This window comes from Engystomops pustulosus, chromosome 2 (genome assembly GCF_040894005.1).
Source record: "Engystomops pustulosus chromosome 2, aEngPut4.maternal, whole genome shotgun sequence".
NCBI lineage: Eukaryota > Metazoa > Chordata > Amphibia > Anura > Leptodactylidae > Engystomops > Engystomops pustulosus.
Genome location: NC_092412.1, coordinates 208,983,175 through 209,006,599, shown reverse-complemented (window position 1 = coordinate 209,006,599; position 23,425 = coordinate 208,983,175). Strand labels below are relative to the sequence as shown.

The 23,425-nt window shown below is 40.3% G+C and overlaps 1 protein-coding gene and 1 pseudogene across 12 annotated transcripts in view; one reads left to right on the top strand and one right to left on the bottom strand.

Annotated features, from left to right (window-relative positions):
* Positions 1-23,425, bottom strand: part of CDKL5 (cyclin dependent kinase like 5) — a 193,887-nt gene that overhangs the window by 123,822 nt on the left and 46,640 nt on the right. The gene's annotated exons all lie outside the window — the stretch shown is intronic.
* LOC140116722 (phosphatidylethanolamine-binding protein 4 pseudogene) lies at positions 8,594-9,311 on the top strand (annotated as a pseudogene).

Sequence of the window (23,425 nt, the reverse complement as noted above, 5' to 3'; positions counted from 1 at the left end):
AAGAGGACCTGTCACCTCTAAAAACTGCAGTAGGAGCTGCTTACTAAAGTAAGCAGCTTCTTAGTGCTACAGCATATGCCGCAGTGTTACACTGCTAGCGTTATCGGAAACGCTAATAAACGCTTCCACGCTGTACAATTAAAAAAGCCGGTCTGCGCTGTAAGCGGTTGGGACGTATTCATAAGGGGACGGTCCGAGGCGCTGCCTCTCCCCTGGATTGCCCTCCTACACTATAGGCCGGCAGTGACTGCCTAGCTTTTCGCGGCAGTCACCGCCCTTATCCTCACCCCCTCATGAATACGCTCGACCACTTACAGCACGGTCCGGCGTTTTCGATTGTACAGTTCTACAGTGTTTGTTAGTGTTATCAGAGGTTTCTGATAACGCTAGCAGTGTAACACTGCGGCATATGCTGTAGCACTAAGGAGCTGTTTACTTTAGTAAGCAGCTCCTAGTGCATTTTTTCGAGGTGACAGGTCCTCTTAAAGAAATAGCAAGAAATTCTAGAACTAGAAATTTCAAGCCAAGCGTAAAACCCCTTGTTTGGCATAGAAGAGATAAAATTAAAAACAAAGCCGTCATCTACATCCAGTGCTTCATTCGATTGGAGCAGCCGGACATGAAATGGTGATGATTCCATGCCACAGTAGTCATGAAAGCCTCACCAATTCTAGTTTTAGATAACAGGGGTTGCACTCTAGTCAAAGAATGCTGAAGGAAAAATCCCTTGAAACGAAATCAAGCAAATGGAACTATGATACAGATGAAAAATTCGAATCAACAACTCTATCTTTAGCGCTACAGCCTTGTTGCTGAAGATCTCCTGGCTGTCATATTTCTTAGCAATGTGCTATCACATGGAAAATCTTTGGACTTTCAAATTCTGCAACATCCCTTGTTTTAGCAAAATTAGATGGGGTGCTCCTCTAGCGCTGTAGCTGAAATAAGACCAAACAAATAAATCATGGAATATGTGGTGTCCAAGTAGGAAACCAAGTCTTAATAAATTCCCCCAAGGCGGTTTTCAATGCTAAACAACAATGAAATCCTGCAATAAAGGAATTAACTCTGTCAATTCAAAGAAAATTCAAATGACATGACATGCCGAGGCAAATGGCACTCCAATTATATTTTTTTAGGCTTTCATATCCTGTAGACTTTGATAAAACCTACAAGAGATTAACATGAGTCACAGCCTAATCACGGTGATTGATTAATAATTGTTGGTTCATTTAGGACGCTGTCATTTCCACCAGAGGGGGCGCTCACTTTATCACATTTGAATCAAGCAAAGTCAAAAAACCCTGCTGCCATTTCATATTCCCTTGTACTTTAGGAACAAACCTGTGGTATTTTTATACTTTAACAAGATCACTCAGTAGCTGAGTCATTTGCAAACCAGATTAAATTACGGCATAATCTGCTATTCTCCTAATAAAATCCTAATATGAATATGTTTAGCAATGGATTTGGCCTTGGAACATCTGTTATGTTTTGGTGCTCTAAACCAAGTATGACAAATAACGTTTGTCACTTGTTTTCTCTCAGAGGTATATCGCGGGAAGGATTCGCATATTTGTAATAGACAAAAATAAGCAGGGTAAGAACAAGATGGGGATATACAGTGTACTGCAAGAAGAAATGGAAAGAGAAATCATTATGGGAATGTAACATTATGGTGTGAGGCCATCACATATTGTCCCAAATCAATTAGGTAGCAGGAAGCAAGGAAGATACACGGAGCCATGCCAACATGTCCTGTGACCAGTAGCTAATGAGTATACGACTTTTCCTCAGGGAAAAGACAGGAAGTTATAATAAATTGGATTTTCTTTTTTTTTTTAACAGTAGCTGTTTCAATGTGTCATAACTGACACAATTAATAGATAGTGACAGTACAATTCACAGCACTGTAGTAGGCAAGTAGTTCAAATAGGTGCCACAAGGTATAGACACCCATATGTAAATGTGCAGGAAAGAGAGGACACAATGCAGGAGGTCTTTGGTGCTGCTGACAAAGCTTTAAAAGCTCCCCTATGGGGGAGATTTATCATCAAGTTTTCTAGTTGCCCATGGAAACCAATCACATCTCAGCTTTAATTTTATATTCAGCTGTGGGGAAATGAAAGCTGAGCTCTGATTGGTTGTCACTGGCAACTAGAATAGTTCTGCTCTAAGAGACATATGATAAAAAATCTCCCCCTATGTATTTTAGGCCGGCTGCACACTTTGCACAGGATGGGAGTCTTTGCAGCATACAGTCCTTGCCTGTCTGATAAAAGTCCTTTCTGGTACTGTAATAGTTAATATAGTACAAATGCTGCAGTTCGACCAGCAGACAGGTAGTTTGTGCATAAAATATCTGTATAATACAAGAACTCCTGTCCTGTGCAACATGTGTCGTCCGTGGGATTAGAACAACATACATGTCCATTTCCACAAGCTGCACACTATCATAGTAGAAGGCCGAGAAAAGAAGTAGTTCCATATAGTCTAATCTATAATCCTATACTGGTGATCCAGAGGAACATATGTTTTCCCATAACACATAATATTTTTGCTCTTGATTTAGATTAGGAGTGAAGGGGTTAAACACCATGCCAAATATAGCATCAAATGATGTCATTCCAAAACGGAGTTACCCATCAGCTCCAAAGTAATATATATATACTGGAGATCAAAAAACATTTTTTTAATTTCCTAATTGTCAAGGTCATTGTGCAGTTCTATATTAACATATCCTAACATGAGTATTTTGTATATATTCTGAAGCAATAAAAAAACACTTTAACCCTTTAACGACCCATGACGTAATGGCACGTCACCGGTCGGCTACGAGTACATGGAGATGGCTCACAGGTTGAGCCCTCTCCATAGCAGGTAAGTCTTTGCAGCATGTTGCAGCAACCGTGATCAGTAACAACCGCGATCGGTGCGATCAAAAAGATCTTGGTGACGATTGTCGCTCCCCGTGACGTCATCGGCGAGCAGCAATCGGTTGCCATGACAGCCTCAGGTCTTCCGAAGACCCGGGCCGTCTCGTTTTAACCCATTGATAACAATGTACGATTTGCACATTGTAATGAATGAGGAGGAAAATCCCCATATACTGCCATACAGTCGTATGGCAGTATATGGTAGGATCAAGTAGACAACCTAGGGTGAAAAGTACCCTAGGGTGTCTGAAAAATATATATAAAAAAAAAAATAAATTATATTAAAAACCTAAAAATTCACATCACCCCCCTTTCCATAGAACTGATATAAATATAAATAAACAGTAAAAATCATAAACACATTAGGTATCGGCGGATTCGAAAATGGCCAATCAAAATATAATAACAGTCTAACCCCGTAACGGAAAATAGCACCCGAAGTCAAAAATGGTACTTTACCATTTTGAAAAATATTAAAAATTCAATAAAAAGTGATCAGAAGGTCGTACAGTCCTAAAAATAGAAGCATTGAAAACGTCATCAAAGTCACCAAAAATGGCACCACCCACAGCTCTATACACCAAAGTAGGAAAAAGTTATTAGCGGCAGAAGATAGCAAAATCAAAAAAAAAAAAAATTTGTACAGGAGGTTTTAATTTTTGTAAATGTATGAAAAAATGATAAAACCTATACAAATATGGTATCCCCGCCATTGCACCGACATAAATAATAAAGTAGACATGTCATTCGGGGCACACAGTGAAAGCCGTAAAATCCAAGCCCACAAGAAAAACAGTGCAAATGTGTTTTTTCACCAATTTCACTGAATTTGGAATTTTTTGCCCGCTTTCTAGTACACATAATGGAATATTAAATACCGTCACTATGAAGTGCAATTTGTTATGTAGAACACAAGCTGTCACAAGTTTTTACGTGTAAAAAAAAAAAAGTTATAGATATTTGATCGTGGGGAGTGAAAAATGTAAAAGCAAAAAACGAAAAAAAGGCCAGGACTTTAAAGGGTTTATTCACCTGCAAGTTAATTGGTGTGAATCTGGCACCTAGAACTAATTTTCTTAATTAACAGAAAAACTGGCAGCATAACTTTCCGGTTTTCAAGTGACTAAATCTTCCGGCAGCAGGTTGTCCAGATGAAGGCCAAAAGGGTACACTGTGATTTTTGGGAATATTGCATTTTTACAACATCAAGAACTCATTAAAGTCTCCCCAAAGGCTGGTTGCCTCGAAAGACAAATGGGTGAGGGGACAGGATGCAGAATGCAGAGAAACTCCATCAGCAGTGTCTCGTCATACAGTGGGGCATATTTATCAAGCTGTCTGAAATTCAGAATATTTCTAGTTGCCCATGGCAACCAATCACAGCTCAGCTTTCATTTTACCATTACTCATGAATATTTTAAAGGGGAGCTGTGATTGCTTGCCATGGGTAACCAAGAATATTCTGACATTCAGACAACTTGATAAATCTGGCACACATGCTGTCAGTGGCGGCAGGTGACATCAGAGCTAGCCGCACAGAACTGCTGCTGATGGATTGCACAGAAGACCTGCCAGGGGCCGCCTGGGTGGGGGGCTGGCTGCATAATGAGGCGGGGGGCTGTCTGCATAATGAGGCGGGGGGCTGTCTGCATAATGAGGCGGGGGGCTGTCTGCATAATGAGGCGGGGGGCTGTCTGCATAATGAGGCGGGGGGCTGTCTGCATAATGAGGCAGGGGGCTGTCTGCATAATGAGGCAGGGGGCTGTCTGCATAATGGGGCAGGGGGTTGTCTGCATAATGGGGCAGGGGGCTGTCTGCATAATGGGGCAGGGGGCTGTCTGCATAATGCGGCAGGGGGCTGTCTGCATAATGGGGCAGGGGGCTGTCTGCATAATGGGGCAGGGGGCTGGCAGGCTGTATACTGGCGGGAGGCTGTGACCAATGCATTTCCTCCCCTCGGCTTCTACTCGAGTCAATAGGTTTTCCCAGTTTTTTGTGGTAAAATTAGGGGCCTCAGCTTATACTCGAGTAAATACAGTATTTTTTTTATACATCTTTTGTTGTAATTTTAAACAATAAAGAAACATTTTTTTATATCAACAGCGTCTATCAGAAGTCCTATTTTTCTTCCACCTTTTCTTCACTGGATTGTATCCATTTGCTCCTACACAGCAAAATGGGTAAAGCAGTTCGTTGGAACAGCCCATATTCCTGTCCCAAAATAAAACTTCTGGAAAATCCTTGGTGACAAAATTATGACCAAGAAACCAACAACAGTCACAGAACTGTGGAAGAGACTGGAAGAAGAGTGATCCAAAATCCCACCAGAGCAATGTGAGAGACTAGTGATGTCCTGTGTGCTGAAGTCATTCATCGCAAATGCCTGTACACATCCAACTGATTGGTGACTAGTGTAATTATAATCTCTCTGTGGTTCAGTCATTATATGTTGATACAATTTGGTAATTTTGTAAGACACGTTCTAGTGGCATGGTGAACCCCTTACAAATAATCCATTAAATGTTGATCAGTGGAAATAACATTATTTCTGAAAAACAAATTGATCATCCATTGTTCTCTAATGTTGATCTCCAGTGTATATATGCATACATGGCTCTTTAAATTTGTGGGGTCAATAAAAAAATTGTCTCCGTAAAGGCTAAAATGTTTTAGCACTACCTGCTCCAGGTTATAAGGGATCAGATGTTTGCTCTGCCTTCCTCTGTGATAGCCTGGAACTGTATTTATTCTTCTGGATTCTTTCGGTGACGGTAAACAGTGCAATCGAGATATAAAATGACAGACTTTATTGAGATTGTCAACCATCCACACAAATCTTCACAACATCCATGCCAAACACCTACAAGCTGTCCAGAGAAGCTTAGTCATGTCCTCTCTACTTTTCTTAACACTGTCTGAAAGACAAATGGCACAGCAGTTCTTCACAACACAAGGCTTCTGCTTCACTCAAACTAATAGGCAACGTAGACTGTGGACATGTCGGTAATGAAAAATTACAATTGTGTCCAGAGTCAAAGATGAAATATAAAATACTTCAACAAAAAATCTAATTATAATTATTTGAATTGCACACAATTCACAAGTACTGTCATTATTGGGGTTTCTTATTAGCCACCTTATATAACTTTGCAATGAGAAAGAATGCCTACTGGAATTAGTGACAATGCCGCCCTGAAAAACATACAATTGTTAATGGTTGTGTTAGATGAATGTTATTTTAGCTGTCCTAGTCTGGGTTCACATAATGTATTTGAAGCTTGTTAAAATTTACTAACTAGAAAGAAATATGTTACAATAATTTCATGTCAGCTTTCACTGTCCCATATTGAATAGCTAAAACCCCTAGGGCAGTGGTGTCAAACCTATGGCACGGGTGCCAAATGTGGCACTCGGAGCAATCTCTGTGGGCACCCAGGCCATCGACCCTGCACAGAGGTTCCAGACAGGACTCAAAGCCACCTCCTGCAGTCTCTGGCCACCCAGGATGTGCTATGATCAGCACTATTTTAAAACTACACATAGCTGCCCAGGACTACAGGAGTAGCAAGGAGGTGCAGACAAGGCTGCGTTATTATTGGAGCTCCTGCTATGGGCACCGCAATTCTTTCTCTTCAGGGTACCATGGAAGGAAGCTACAATGATAATCTGAATTTCTCCTCTTTCTTTCAACTACATTGGTGTCCTTTAGGACGCCAATACAATTAATAACCGTGACAAAACAGGTAGTAACATGTTACTTCTTAATTTGCCACGTTAGCATTTTCTATTTAAATAAGTGGGTTTGGTTGTAGTTTGGGCACTCAGTCTCAAAAAGGTTCACAATCACTGCCCTAGGGTGTTGGCGCTGTGGCAATGAAAAAAAAAAAAAGAATGCATACTTACCGATGGATATATTTGTACTTCTGGTTTCGGGTAAAGCATCTGACCAGAAGTTCCATGGGATCACAGGACCCACTACATTCAAAAACGGGCCTCCTTGGACATGGGATGCCACTTTCATTTTCCAGGGTACTTTACTTCATGTATTGTCTTCTGGCCCTGGGAGGGAGTCATTGGATGAAGCAGGGGTCCCCACCCCCACAACTTCCGGTATGTTGCCAGGCCCAAAACTAGGATATTGCTAGAATATGCCATTACTGTCTGATCAGTGGAAGTCCAATTCGTGGGTCACCGACCAATATTGGGACTGAAAGGGCCACCCTTTATATTAGCAAAGAAGTGCTACCATCCCACTGTACAAAGTATTGCAACATTGCTTAATTCATGTGAATATAGCCATATTACTGTTCCTTGTAATGCCGCAGAACAAATGCATTGCTCAGAGGGGAAAAATACTAAAGGAGAGACAGCAGCCAAATTTACCTACAGCAGAATTCCAGCACACATTGTCAGTGGTGCTGAAAACAGCAACGGTAATAGTTGCTATGGACAACTGCTCCGCTCTTCTTTTGCATTAGAACTGCTGCTAGATTGGAAAATAAATTGTTTTCATGCTGATTTCTGTGCCATGGCGGATCGCTGTTACTGAAGCCGCTCAGATAATAAAAATATATTAGAGTACATTAATGCAGGTTCACCAAAGGTTAAATTGCACTTTAATACATTTCCAGAAGCAATGGGTCCAGGGAATTTAAGATTGGAGGTCGGTGGAAAATTACATTCAAACTGCTTTGGATAGTTCTTGTTAGGAATTACTGCATGGCATGAGAGCGTTAAGGAAAGATAATGACAACATTAATTAAAGTATTCTAGACCGCCTAAACAACAAGGATATTTTATGTCCTTCAGAGGGATAGAGAGCCCTCAGCTTGTTAGAGGCCAATCAATTTCTTAGCCTGTGCCATATGTTGTAGGGTCTGAATGTGCAATCATCTGAACAGAGATCAGGAGGAACTCGCTGAATTAAACACATTGCGTTACAGTGTGGGAGGCATACTCTGAACAGATGCTGACGGAAATAGCCAATCTATATGCAGAAAGCGCTCTGAAAATTTAGCTCTGCAAAAAAGCTGTTTATTGTGTTTTCAGGTTCTATCCGTAACACACAGGCTGACTCTCGCATTCAAACGTTCAGAACAACCCCTCTATAGAATGGAACGGAAGCTTGTGAAAAGCTCTATGGAGATATTTTGGGTACAGTTTCATTTACATGCATGAAAAACAATTTAATGTAGAATCCCTTTGCCATCATTTGTGGTGCCAGAATTTGTCAATGGATATGCTCAAAGAAAAGATAGTATATATAGCAAATTCTATAGCTGTCCACCACAGCTACACAGAAAGGAAGAAGCAGGTGCTCAGATAAAAATATCACCATCTGTAATTTAAGCAGGGAAGTCCAGCATTACTGAAATTAAGGGATTTTAGTGAAAATAGACAACGTTAATCACATCTCCATTTTAACTATCTAATATAGATATGGATCTGGGCAGTTTAATGGAGACTGCCGCTTCCAACTCTTTCCAACACTAGAAAGTCTTCGATTTTTGAAAAGACTTTTACGAACTTTGGTCTTTGATCTGTAGTGTCCACATGCAACCACCCAAGTATACCCTTCATTCAGCAAGAAAACCAGGCTAACAACACAGATCATAAACAGAACCCATTGTGACATCATAAACGTTTAGAACCAGAGTGTTTCTGAAAACATGACAAGATGGTCCCGCAGAGCCATAGGTGGCAACAACCTACACAGAAATACTTTCAATGGAAAATATATGTATTATATTTGGGATTATGTCTTCCCTACCACCATTCTTCTCCTGTTTACCTGTTACATGCGACTTTGAGACTCTGATTGGAGATGATTCCAAATTCTGCAGTGGTAACCTCCGTGTCATATACCCAAATTTGGGTGAAGTTTCCTGTATTTACATACCAAACTGCTTTGGGTATTCAGAGAGCATTATCAAAGTTTGGGGCCCTCCTTGGATCAAGTTCTCTAAAGCCATACCAGAAATGATGTATATTTTAATGATGGTAGACCCTGATGTTCCCAGCAGATTCCATCCCATATACAGACACCAGAGACATTGGTTGGTCAGTGATATACCAGGGCATGTTCTTCTTAAGGGAAGAGAAGTAACAGGAAAAGTTTTATCTCCGTACCATCGGCCAAATCCTCCAGCTGAGACAGGATATCACAGATACCAATTCTTGCTCTATATGCAAATTCCAGGGGTTACCCCATCACTCCTCCCCAGTGAAGAACATCTGGAGTCATGGGATGTGAATGCTTTTGTGCTACGTTGTATCCCCGAGGACCCGGTCGCCACTACACAGTTTATGATCCAACATCCTGATAATGGAATCATTATCCATGATGCAGAATAAATTTTATTTGGTAAAAACTAATTTTTCTCCAACATTCAGAGAATAAATGTGATCTGTACAGTATTATTCTAGAATGAGAACACTTGAATGGCCCCATAGAAACATGTTACATTAGAAAGTACTTACTTATATACTATCATTACCTCTGAGTCTTACATATGAACTGCTTATTTTCAATCAATCATTCTAGTCCTACAATGAATGCACTCCAGACTTAATGATACTTCTACACAAGTGAAATATTGTGAAATAGAATATAAATTATAATTATAAATGTGCATGGTTAAAAGTAAAGTACATCTCTAGTAAACATCTATATCTTAATTTTTTTTGCACACTTCAAACTTGTATATAGACCCTAGAGAAGGCTCCAGGATCCTTAATAGTGATAACATATTGGTATCAAATAATAACAAATGATGGCTAATCACATTTTAAAACAGGTATTTCCTGTCTGCAGAGAGCCTGTAGGGTGTTGTAGAACGTTGTGCTCAAATATGCATAGGGAGCGTGGTTTGGTCTTCAAACAATGCTATGTTTTAGTATGACACGCATATGACAGCCACCGCTCTTAGAATCGCTTCACTCTTCAATTCCATGGGCACTTACATAGGCCAACTTCATGAAATAAGTGAAGTGAGAACGCTGCCTGACAAGGTAACGTCTGTGCCAGCTCGAAAGGACCGAGCTTAGGGCCAAGATCCCACTATAACATCAAAGAGTGCACTCTTTTTACACTGACATCAGATGATTCCATAGATTATGACAGAACCTGTTCTGTTTAACGCTGATACATGTAGAAACCCCCAAAAGAGTGGAGAGGGTGTCGGCAGTAATTCTGCATTGACGTCACTGATCATTTTGCCCTTCTTTTCACCCATCAGTGTCTGCTTTCAATCGGTCAATAATCCATCAGTATTACTAAAGCATAAAAGAAACAGGAGTGGATCCAAAACAGAGATGAGCAGTAAATGGGATATTTGCATGTCCTCTGTGTTCTGTATCCACTCCTGCTTTTGGCTATCAATCCTGAGGCTTTTCATTCCTTCTGATGAAATGAAGGGGAAAAAGATAGCGGCAACGTCATAGAGTGGAGGGTGGAAACAGCATTATGGAAATCACAGGGTGTTCCATGGAGACAGCGGTCAATTGGCAACAGCAAGAGTAGGCTGCAGAGTGGCACAATGACAAATTATGGAGGTGGCAGCAACATCGTAGGCCACAGAGTGGCAGAATGACAGAGTGTGGAGGTGGCAACAGCAGCATGAGGTCAGAGAGTGGCACAATGACAAATTCTGGAGGTGACAATTCCAGTTCCTGGTAAAGATGGTGGGAGGCAGATGGAGCAACTGGCAGCAGATGGGATGTGGCATCAGGTGGGTGGCAGCATCAGAATAGTGGCCGAGGCAGGTAGTTAGAATCCAGACTCATTTCTTGATATCTACTTTAGCAACTAAAAAAAAAATTGAAATTTGGGGAATACAGAACTCCAAAAACTGACACTCTGGACTTTGAGAAAAAAAATCACTCCAGCAACTATGTGGATTTGACACTGATTTCTTGATATCAACTTTAGCAACAAAACAGAATTGAAATTTGGGGTATACAAAACTCAGCTACTGAGTACAAGCAGCTAGACGCTACAGACAGCACATGCAGTGTAAAATGACGAGATTGCAAATGCCCATCTGTTTTTATAGGGATGTGACATCACATAAGCCTGCTGGTCGCTGATTGGCTTACATGTCTGCACATGTGATCAAGGGTGTTCCTTTCTTCTGCCCAGAGTTCTCTGCTCCATATAACACATTGTGCTTGCGGCCATTTTTTTAATAAAGGGGGGGGGGGAAATTTTCCCATGATTCACCGTAAACTACGGATTCGTGCAGAACCAAAATTTTCCTGAAATTCTAAACAAATTCCACTTCGTTAGAATCGATTCGCCCATCTCTAGTCACAGTATATATTCCAGACAATCTGCGTCATGTCAGTGTTATTGCTCCTGTGACCACCGAGGACAGAGATAGGCCTCATGCATATGAACGTTGCTTTTGTCTGTGCACTTTTGATTTAACGAATACCACATATAAAAATTCACTTCTTTAGGCTCACACACATTGCCCTGGTTTCCACTGACACTTGTGTGTCAGCTGACCGCCTTAAATGTAAAAGTCAGAGCAGGCCCTATTCCTGCTAGCATTTGTGGCTCAGCAGTCTTTATCGAGACCATTGACATATGAGTGACACGAGGGCCACAATGGACCACATGTGGGCATGTACCTTTTCATGTGCATGAGGTCATAGGCTGTAGTGACACAGGATCTTCAGTATCTCTGGTCCAGTCAGGTGCATAAAAAACTGCAAAGGCATGACACTGCAGTACAGGACCAAATGACAGTGTAGAAGACATCTTGTGGACCGGCTGACACTGATGGACCAATCTGAGACTCCTTTTCGAATTGCTGCACTGACCTTGCAACTGCACCCTCCCCACTCCGCTTACCTTTTTTCAACTTTTATCTCTTCTAAAAGTGACCTCTTATACGAATGTAATGTTCACTGTCTTTTTCACCTACATGGACCTTTTCGTATGTTTTGGTAGCTCTCTGTATGAGACGACTGCCCAATCCACAAGCACAGGAAGATAGGATCTGCTTTATTATTTGCGGTTTGGGCAGTTGGCTCATACAGTTGGCCTTGGATACCATGAGCAATGAGTGGTCCTCACATGCCAATGCGGCTTGGATAGTTAGCCCATACACTAGGCCTTCAGTCACATAGCCATAAAGCGCCACCAGTGGTTATCTGCAGCATGTAACACAAAAAGAACAAAAGCATGCCAATGCGGCTTGGATAGTCCACTCAACGGGCCTTTGAAACCACGGGCAATCAGTGGACCTCACATGGCAATGACATATGGGCTGCAACAATGGAACATGTGTCCATTGTTTGCGGCCAGATATTGCACACGTTCTTATACTGATTGATACACAGTCACGTATCATTATCGGCAGCATATAACAACACACAATAAGAACAAAATCAAACACATTAGAAAATCACAGAAACTTTTTAAGTGAAGTCTCGATGTATATATTTTCTTAAGAGAAATCACCGGCTTGCAGAATTTCAGGGGATTATGCTTCTATTTTTGTCTCAATCATAACGTGCATTACATACAAAAACACGACTGCCACTGAAAACATCCCATAATAATAGAATTCTAAGAAGTGAGATGTTTTGGTAAACAACTTGAGGTGTAAAATTTATATCTCAAACTGTGCAAGCAATTTTATTTCACAGTCATAAGGAACATCAGCTAGCAGCTAGCAAACAGATTTACTTCAGTGGGCATTTCCTGCACTGACTGTGAAGAACTGGCCATCAAAGTGTTAGGACTGAAATATTCACACTTTCTTCAAGAAAATCAAGCAAGAAAAAATAAAAGTACAAATAATCTGTTCATCATCGATAAATGGGCATTAGTATAGGGGTCTGTAATGGGTTCACACAAGATAATGGCGCTATTGTTATACCCCGCTGATGTAAGGAAGAACTTGGCGAAGATTGGATGTGTTTACATGAGTTTTAGCGCATATCCGGACGAAAAACCATGGAATAGGTTTAAATTAAGGGCTATTAAAGCTCTGTTTTTTAGTTCAAAATAAAGTTAAAGGGGTTGTCCCACGCTTATTCATATCAAGGGAACAATGTCTGCAATGTAAAAACTATTATGGTGCGTTCACACGTGTCAGTAACGCATGCGTTTTCAAATGCATCAGAACAGCTGAGAAGAGGAGATTTTCCTGATTACATCGCTGTAAACATTGTGTTTACAAAATCATATATGTTAACATGTGTATTTGTTGACACTATGTTAACATTCCATTAACACGTTAGTTTTAAAAACACAATGTTAACCGCTATGTAATCTGGTAAATCTCCTCTTCTCAGCTGTTCTGACGCGTTTGAAAACACATGCGTTACTACCACTTGTAAACGCACCCTTAAGGTAAACCCTCAAAGTTATAAAATTTACTTTGGCCACTTGGTGTTCAAAATTTGTAGAAAACTGCATGTCCATCTGCTGATCCAAGAGCTGATAGACAAATACACATACATACATACTAGTTAACACTTGAAAACAATTATCAATTGTCTTTCTAAGCGTTTCATCCATATACTGTACTATAACAATATATACTAAGCTCCATATCTTGATTAGTATGTAGCTCTTGGTAGACCGTTTTTAATCTTTTAACTCTTTACTCATCAAAGCTAAACTGTACCCTGGTCCAATGTTCCAAAATCTAATGGAAACCTCCCCAGGAGAAGAGAGGCAAGTATCTAAGAGAAGGCAGGGGCTCATTTTCCATTAAAACCTGTAGTTGTGAGATCTTCAACTAACATATATAGATTAAATATTTGGGTGACACCTATTTTGGGGAATGTGTGTACATATCTCAAGATATTAATTGAATTTTGTTCCATAAATAACTGTTGTTCAGGCACTTTTTGGTAATATCAATGTGCTAATGTATTGATTTTTCTCAGCAGTAAACCCTTTTAGCTAAATTCACGTGAGTGCTATATACCCCTGACTGGCAGGATAAAACCAGGCATTTCTAAATGTTTTTTATTATAAACATCAAGTTGTTTTTTCTACTTCTACTGTGCATCTTTCTGCTAGAGTAAGCTACAGAAAACGCGTCCAGCTATTAGTCAGAGAAGACAGTTCAAGGACAAGTACAGCGAATGCTACAAGCCATGTATACAAGAACATACAGTCTAGTACAATCCAGACTTTCACCAACCTTTACACTATTGTTAACATCTGTTAAAATTATTTTGTGTACGGCTGAAAATAATGAACAGCAGATGGAACAAAGACAAGCATATAAATAATAACATATAGAATTATGACTCAAAGTAATTCCATAACAACTTCTTGTATCCAACTGTAAACAGATAGAGGACAACCTCGCTGTCCTCGCTATTCCCTCATCTATCAGTAGTTTTATAAACTCAGAGTGCTTATAACATACAGTATATGCCTTGTAGCTTCTTTATTGTATTATAGCATAAAATAAAGCTAACAATACTGCAGGAAGCAATCCTATTAAGAAAGAGACAATAAACCATGGAAGACAAGCAGTGGCGTAACCAGAAGCTGATGGGCCCCAGTGCAAAGTCTGTGCCAGGCCCTGACTACAATGTATGGTTGTTTATAGTAATAGTCTTCTCATATAGGAAAGTGACACCATAAGGGCCCCTAAACCTCTTGTGCCCTGGTGCGACCACAACCTCTGCACCCCCTCAAGTTACGCCCCTGAAGACAAGAAAACCTTCAGTATTTAAATTAAAGAGGACGAGGAGGTTGCAAATGAACTATAATAGATATATGATAGCTATACAGTCCTTTCACACATGGATATATACGTCCCCATAGACGGCTATAGGCACATGCTCTATCTTTCCCCGTGTTTACTGCCATGTGCTGTGCTATGGAGAGGGCTGCTCACCCCTCCTCCTCTCCAATACGCTGCCAGCTATAGCCGGGTGAAACCCTGTCCACTGTGACTGCAGGTGAAGCTGACTGTGGTGAAACTTTATTGATAATACTTCCTATGACAGCCCAAATTTTTGAAAATTCAATAATCAAAGGAACATAATTTTTTTTTCTGGAGTTACAATTATGAATTACACCAGTTCCGACTTGCATACAAATTCAACTTAAGTACAGACCTAAAGAACCTATCATGTACGTTACTTGGGGACTGCTTATATCTTTATTCACCAATGCATAAAAAAAAACTTCGAAACGGCAGCACTGAGTGGCTCTGGTAACACCTTCAGAGCCTTCTGACTCAACAGCATAATTTTAAAAGTTGATTTTAGAAGGAAAGAGGCAAAGCATAACAAATATAAGTACACAGTGCATGGATATATGAGTAACCATGCCCGGTTGCTTTCATAAATCATTGTAATCAGTAAATAAAACAATACAATTCTTAACTGTAATCTGCATTTATGACCATGTGGTCACCAAATATATTTGTTACAGTCTAGCCCCGCTGTTGTGTGGCCTGTAGATACATTAATCATAGACCTGATGGTAGCCAATACTATTGATGCTACTAAGAGCACCGTTTCTTTGTCATTTGATTAAGTCTACAACATGAATTGGACCATGTGAATAAAAAACATCTCCTTTGGGAAAAAAATACATGAATCTCAATCTATTTGATCATCTATAGGAAACAGGAAACTTGCTTTGGAGTCTATGGTATTTTAAATATACACAGGCAGACAAGGTCTGATGCATTCCCACTCATGTTCTATGGAAGACTATTATTCTATTGAGATTGACAAGAGCGGCCTTCAACGCTGACAAGATATTCTCTGCCACATGATATTTCCAAGCACATCTATGAGTCACGAATGACAAATCAGCTGAAATAGAACTGATCGGAACAAATACATGAATGTTTCACATTAGTTCTGGAAAATGTTCTAATTAACGTTTGCAATATAATTAATAAGGGTGTTCTACTATCTACATTAAGAAGGGGTTGTCCAAGTGTTTATTTCTTTAAAAAGCCGCCCCAGTCTGGCTCCCTTTAATTTTAAACGTGTACTCACCTCCAACGTCGCTCCTGATGTCCTGCGCCATGGTCCGTCTGATCAGTGCCCCTGTTTGTTAACAGGGGCATGGAAGCCCCCATCTCCCAGCACTGTATCCGGCGCTGGGTTATGGTAATGGGCGGGCTTGGCAGGCCAACTCGATTGGCCGTAAGATCCCCCTGGACAGCTTTCGAGCCCCTGTAAACAAACAGGGGCACGGATCAGACGAACAGCGGGCAGGACATCACAAGCGATGGAGGAGGTGCGTATACAAGACAACCCCTAGAAAGAACAATGATTGTAGAAAGATGTCTTCTTTTTCTAACTATAGTATGGTTTCTTAATCTTTCTAAGGGCAGATCCACACAACTGTGAAAATTGTTTCTTCAGTGTCCATTATTTTAATTACCTGTGCGACTGACGTGTTAAGAAGTAGAGCATGTCCTAGTCAGAACCATTTTACATAAATAACTAATGGACCATAGTTTACAAGGATCTGTGAAAAATAGATGCCAGACTGATATATTAAATGGCTGAGATTTGGCATGTTCTTCTGCAGGTAGCCTAAAACCTCTTGAGGCCATGCTGTCAACTGAAGACTTGTTTAGCCAACACCTATTCCTTTAGATCACCTATACATGTACAGGGGGGAATTTATCTTTTGTCTCCCCAGTCACGGTGGATATATCAAGGCATAGGCCTTGTTATGTATCCGTTTAAGGCCAGGGTGACGGGCAAAAATATGTAAGGCCTGTCCTGGCAAAGTTTTACATAAAAACCTGCAAATGCCCTGTGCCGCCCCACTGTGCCAGAGGCCACGCCCCTTCACGCCCATATGGCATGAAGTCGGCTTAGTCACAAGAATAATCACAATTTCTTGCAGTGTGCAAGAAATTGTGACTATTTCAGGGCTGGAAGCACTGGGAAAACCCATTTAAATATATGAATTGTAAACTTTCTCTGATAGTCCTTGAATGTATTAAATTTTCTGTAAAAAGGACAAGTTCCTTCACACCCCGGTCTTGAATGACTAAATAGGGTCATAATGAGTAGGTGAAATGACCTTTTCGCAAGGGTAAATTTAGGATTACCTTATTCAAACATTTTCTACAATGATTTATAGAGAAATGCTAAGAAGTTTTTTTCCATTTTATCTTAGATCAGAACTGCCCTTCCACCAAATAATAAGAATTTTTATTTTTTTTCCTGTTTCAGTCTAATGACCTAGAATGGTAGCCGAGTTCTCTCCTATTTATTTTATTGGAAGAAATCTGTAATTCCACTCAAATATTAGCGTCTAACAATCATGTGCATGGACTCAAAATGTGACAGAAACTTACGTCTACAAAAATAAGACCCATAATTAATCTTATAAGTCCAAGATAGGTTCCATAGGTTTGTTCTTAAGTAGAGCCGAAACCGTATATGTTATAATTGTAGATCCAGACAAAATAGTTTTTGCCCTTGTGACAATTGGAGTTTCAAAATTTTTTGCTGTAATGGGACCAAGGATTATCAATAAATCTTCATAACAGACACCTTACAGCTGATCATTGCAACCTGGGTCTATAGTAAAGCATTCAGAGAGCTTCACCAGAGGTCACAGTGGGCAGAGGGATCCGTCTGTAACTAGGGGTCATCTGTAAGTTTGGTGTCCTTAAGTAGGGGACCGCCTGTACTAAGTTAAATTAACAAATGACCCCCTGCATTTCTAGTGCATTTCTAGCAAGGGCTCCTATGATTAGCTATGGAGACCTAAGCAGACAGATTTTCTGCTTTGTTTAGGAGAACATATTATCTAACAGATTTCTGCAGCTTGAAATACCACTGATCCAAATGTGAGCTCATATTCAGAAGGCTGCTGCTGGAGCGAGAAGACCAGCTTCTTCATCCTACGCTTCTGTTCTCATAGAGGCAACATTGGAAAAAAAAAATGACACTGCAACAAGAACAGGCAGTGCTGCAGGCTTATATGGAGAAGTGTTCCCTACATTATTCATATACAGTCATTTTACTTGTAAATGGGATATACATTTGCAGCTATTTATGCTGTCAATAGCTTCATTCTGCATTTTAACAATAAAACACAATGTAATAAAGAGTCTCCAGGAGGGAGGTATGCAGAATAAATCTAAAAACGTATGTTAAGGTTCTAGTAACTATGGTAGATGTTTAGTACTGTTTCTATAGGCATATGGATTTTTTTCAAAACTGTTAAATATATTTTACAGGGTATACACCAGAATTAGTCAGATATTTCATTGTTATGCATTAACAAGTATACAAGCAGTATACAGCGTCCCAGAGGCTTGCATAGGCTGATTTACGCACAGAAAAAAGTGAACAATTTCTATTGGCTAGTTTAGGGTGAGCAGCCTTGTGTTTCCTATGTATTATGGGGAGGGTATAATGATGTGCTAAATGACATGGTCAGATACACTGTATCACTGTATTGCTCTAGGATAGTGCATCTGATTGACTCTATACTTGGCTATACTTGTCTGCAGGCAGGGGCGTAACTACAGTGATAGCAGCCATAGCAGCTGCTATGGGGCCTGCAGTATCTGGGGACCCCATCATCCCACATGACACTAAAGAATGGAGGATATGCACCATTATATACATTTTATGGTGCACATTGTACAACATAATATGTGTATAACATATATATGATGTAGTATGTATGTTGTATCTGTTATGTGTATTTATGCTTTACATCTGAATATAGCACTGTATGTGTTTACATGTGATGTGTATATGCTCTATATGTGTACGGATGTAAAAATGTGTGTGAGTGAAAAACTATATATTTATGTATATAGGAAAATGTGTGTGTATATATATGAATGTAATATGTACATTTTTAAGCGGGTACGGGGCCCCATTCAGAAGTTTGTGATGGGGCCCTGCCTCTCCTAGTTGCACCCCTGCCTGCAGAGATGAACCTAAACTCTCTGCTACTGAAGTCAAACTATAGATCAGTGCCCCCTCTGCCCCCTCCAGTAGTAATGTATCAGGGTTTTTTTTAGAAAGTGTGTTCTCCATGCTGCCTCTTACATCAATACTGACATCAAGTATGAAAAGACACTTTGTTTTGTGGGAAAACCCCTTTTAAAAAAAAAGGATCCACAGGAAAGGGCCCAATTTGCTGACTGGTGGGGGTCTCAGTGCTGAGACCACCACAGATCACGATAACGAGGGTTCCAATGGGGTCCCAGGTACCTCCATGGGACACCTTGCCGCCCCCGGAAGTCGTGCATGACCGTTCTGCTCCATTAATCTCTATAGAGCAGATGGAGATTGCCGTGCGTGGCACAATATTTCACACATTTTTTTTTTACATGTTCAGATTTTACACAATCCTGAACATGTCTATATACAAGCCCCACCATGCAGATGCAGGCTACAACAACTGAAGATAGCAGCAATTTGTGATGCTTATTTGTGTTGATCTATTGACCTAGGCCAATTCCAATTTTTTTTAACTCATGTCATTTTTATTGAATTTTTCTTTTACATCAAGTAATACATATAGAGGACATTCGGCACAGAATGACAATAGACAAGTTCAATGCAAATTGAATGGGGGAAAACAACTGATTTATCAATTATTCCATTTAGTGTGACTATAATAATAAGAGGTAGCAAATCCATGTTTACATGGAAGATGTGCTGACAATCATCCTGCATCTTTTATAAAACATAAAAAATGCAATCAGCAGACCAAAAAGTGTTTGTTCGTTTGTTTACTGAACACTAGGCTACATAAAAATCTCTTTAGATAAATCCTTACATAACAGAAAACAAGTGCAGTAGAGCAAGTCACTTCTAAACAGGTACTAAACAGATAAAAGCCACACCCACGCTTACAGGTGAGCCAACACAAAAAATTGTAGGAAACGCCCCTGCTTAACAGATAGTTAACAGAAAATAAACCCTTGAAGAAAGTTCTCGGCAGCACAATTGTCAAGAAATGGTCGGTGCAAGCTTCCAGGGCCAGGCAAACAGGTCCTCCAAAATATATGGTATGAGCATTTCTGAAGCAATGTTTATAATGAATAGGGCAGATATTTATACAAAAAAATGGAAGTCACATGACCTCAAACAGACCACCTATGTTAACCATATAAAGTGCAGAGAAGTATATACAAAGTGCTTGCAATGTTGATTCAAACAAAATACAATACAATAAAGTGCAAATAGTTACATTTGTAAATATACATCACAGTAGTTTCCATGATGGATAAAGACATAACCTTTTCACCTTACATCTACCTGCTTTGGAGTGTGACTTTTTCCTTGCTTTTTAGAACCCTTTCTCTTTGTATTCACTGACCAAAATTGGATCAGTGGAAAAAAACTGAAGTGTCAAAAGGCCCATTGAAAAGAATAGTTCAGTAAGACATCAGTAAAAAATCCCTGAAGCCAGAAAGCAAAAACCAATCTGTATTTGTTCAGGAGCCAAAACTGGTCCAGTGATAAATCAGTGATGTGAAAAAAATGTGAATGTGAAACCACCATAAGGGGGTTGTTTTCACACATTATGGCACATTTACTTACCTGATCCCTTCGCGATCCCCGAGGTTTGTCCGACAAGGATGAAGTCTTCTGCAATTCAAGATGCAAACAAGATCGTGTGCCTGAGATCCTGCATGTGTCGCTTCCCTGCTCCTCTGGAGTTCACCTTCTTCTTCCCAGTGTATTGTTAGTGCATGTCTTGTGACACAATTTGACTTGTTAAATCCCGTGCGTAGTCCGATTCCGTCGGATTGTCCGTCGGCCCGCCCCCGATTTGTGGCGCATGAAAGATGGCGCGATTGCGACACAACCTGATCGCATGTGATGCAATCCCCCGTGGGATCCCAGAAACCGACAGAAATGCGGCCGCGGGACCTTAGTATATAAGCCCCATTGTTACATCAGGTTTGTGTTTTGCTGCTAAGCCCTATCAAAATGAATGGACTAAGTTGCAATACCACAAACAACCTATAGTTAGATTTGACATTGTTTATAGCAGAAAGTGACCATTTTTCCAAATCATGGGCAACCTTTTTAATTCACCTGACAAATCTATGTGTAGTGCTTCTTTTCTTATCCTATCATCTCAAAACCTGCCAACATTTTCATCAGGTGCATTTTCTGAGACCTTAACCCCTTCCCACATTTGGAAGTTCATGGCTGGGTGTTTGCTGCATTGTGAAGCAAACACCAGTCTCTAACACGCGCAATCGGTGCAGGCAGCGATCCCAAGTGTTAGCCATTTAAATGCCACCAGCAAAGGTGGTGGGGGCTTTTTAATGTCGGTGGCACATGGGTGACACCATCCTGGTTTTGATCGGGGTGTGACGATCGGTTGCCAAGACCGCCGGGAGTTTATATCAAGCCTTTCTTTAGGCAGCATCTGTAACGGTCTGTGAGTAACAGACAGGTACAGATGTATTGCAAAATCCCCATATACTGCAATACAGTAGTATTGCAGTATATGGTGGAAGTGATCCAACATCCTAGGGTTCAAGTACCATGGGCGTTCTAAAAATACATTCGAATAAACAAAAAATTTAAATCAACCCCCTTTCCCCAGAACTAATATAAAAATAAATAAAAAAGTAAACTCATAAACATGTTGGGTATCGTTGAATGACGAAAATGCCCGATCTATCCAAATATAAAAACGGTTATTCCCATTGGTGAAACCCATAATGGAAAATAGCGCCTAAACGTCAGAAGCACCACTTTTTATATACATTTTTTGATAAAAAGTGATCAAAAAGTCGTACAGTCCCCAAAATGGTAGCAATTAAAAATGTCATCTCGTTCCAGAAAAAATGACTCCTTAAAGGAAACCTACCACTTGAAGTGGCAGGTTTCAGATGGAAATACCGAGCACCAGCTCAGGGTGAGCTGGTGCCGGAGCTTATTTTTGTTAGTGTTTTAAACCGCTGTATTGCGGTTTAAAACACTTTTTAAACTTTATAGCCGGCGCAGGGAGGTACGTGCTTGGCGCTTACCATGCGCCCGACCGTGCGCGCGGCTACATAGGAAGTGAAGGAGAGCCGCGCGCATGGTAAGCGCCGAGCGCGTACCTCCCTGGGCCGGCTATAAAGTTTAAAAAGTGTTTTAAACCGCAATACAGCGGTTTAAAATACTAACAAAAATAAGCTCCGGCACCAGCTCACCCTGAGCTGGTGCTTGGTATTTTCTTCTGAAACCTGCCACTTCAAGTGGTAGGTTTCCTTTAAGATAGCTCTGTACACCAAAGTATGAAGAAGAGCTTTTAGCATCAGCACTGATTTTTTTTTTTTTACAAAAGAGTTTAAACTTTTAAAATCTATTAAAACATATTAAAACCTACATAAATTTATTATCACCGTGATTGTACCAAACCAAAGAATAAATGTGAGGCGTCATTTGGAGCACCCAGATAAAGTGCGACCATTTCACCACATTTGGAATTTTTCTTCCATCTTTCCAGTGTATTGCATGGAATATTAAATACCGTCACAAGGAAGGACAATTTATTGCATAGAAAAGAAGCTCTTATAAAGCTCTGTACATGGGAAAATTAAAAAAAAATCTGGATTTTAGAGGGTGCGGAAAAAAAATGGACACCGAAAAAACAAAAAAGGATAATGGCGTTAAGGGGTTAAAGCAGTAAAAGCCCAATTGAAGAAAAAAAATGTTACTATTAGTTTATGTAAATCTATAAAGAGGAATATAGGAACAGATTACGGAACAAAAAAAATCAGAAGCTCTATGAGAGAGGGGGGCCATACAATGGTCCTTAATTATAATAGGAGTTTTCTTGCTGTAGAGCTGCCTGCAGCCGACAACTGCCCAGACAGCAGCATCTATATGATGAACCCAACCAAAATGAAAGTATAGAGAGGATTTTGTTCTATGAAGAAAAATATAGTACTACATGTAGTACTGCAAAGCACAAGCAAACACACGAAAAATCTTTATTATGAAAGTTTTACTAAAACAGGTACTTCACACCCCTTTTCTAGAGTCTAACCATAGAGTTATTTATAAACAGTTGCATTTAGGATTTTTGTACAGTACTTAAAGGAAACCTACCACTTGTAGTGGCAGGTTTCTGATGGAAATACCTGGCACCAGCTCAGGGTGAGCTGGTGCTGGAGCTTATTTTCGTTAGTGTTTTAAACGGCGGTATCGCGGTTTAAAACACTTTTTAAACTTTATAGCCGGCGCAGGGAGGTACGCGCTCGGCGCTTACCATGCGTGCGGCTCTCATTCACTTCCTATGTAGCCGCGCGCACGGTAAGCGCCGAGCGCGTACCTGCCTGCGCCGGCTATAAAGTTTAAAAAGTGTTTTAAACCGCGATACCGCGGTTTAAAACACTAGTGAAAATAAGCTCTGGCACCAGCTCACCCTGAGCTGGTGCCCGGTATTTCCATCAGAAACCTGCCACTACAAGTGGTAGGTTTCCTTTAAATCAGATTACATTTGAGTTCAGAAACTTATAAAAATAAGTTTCAGAAACGTATAA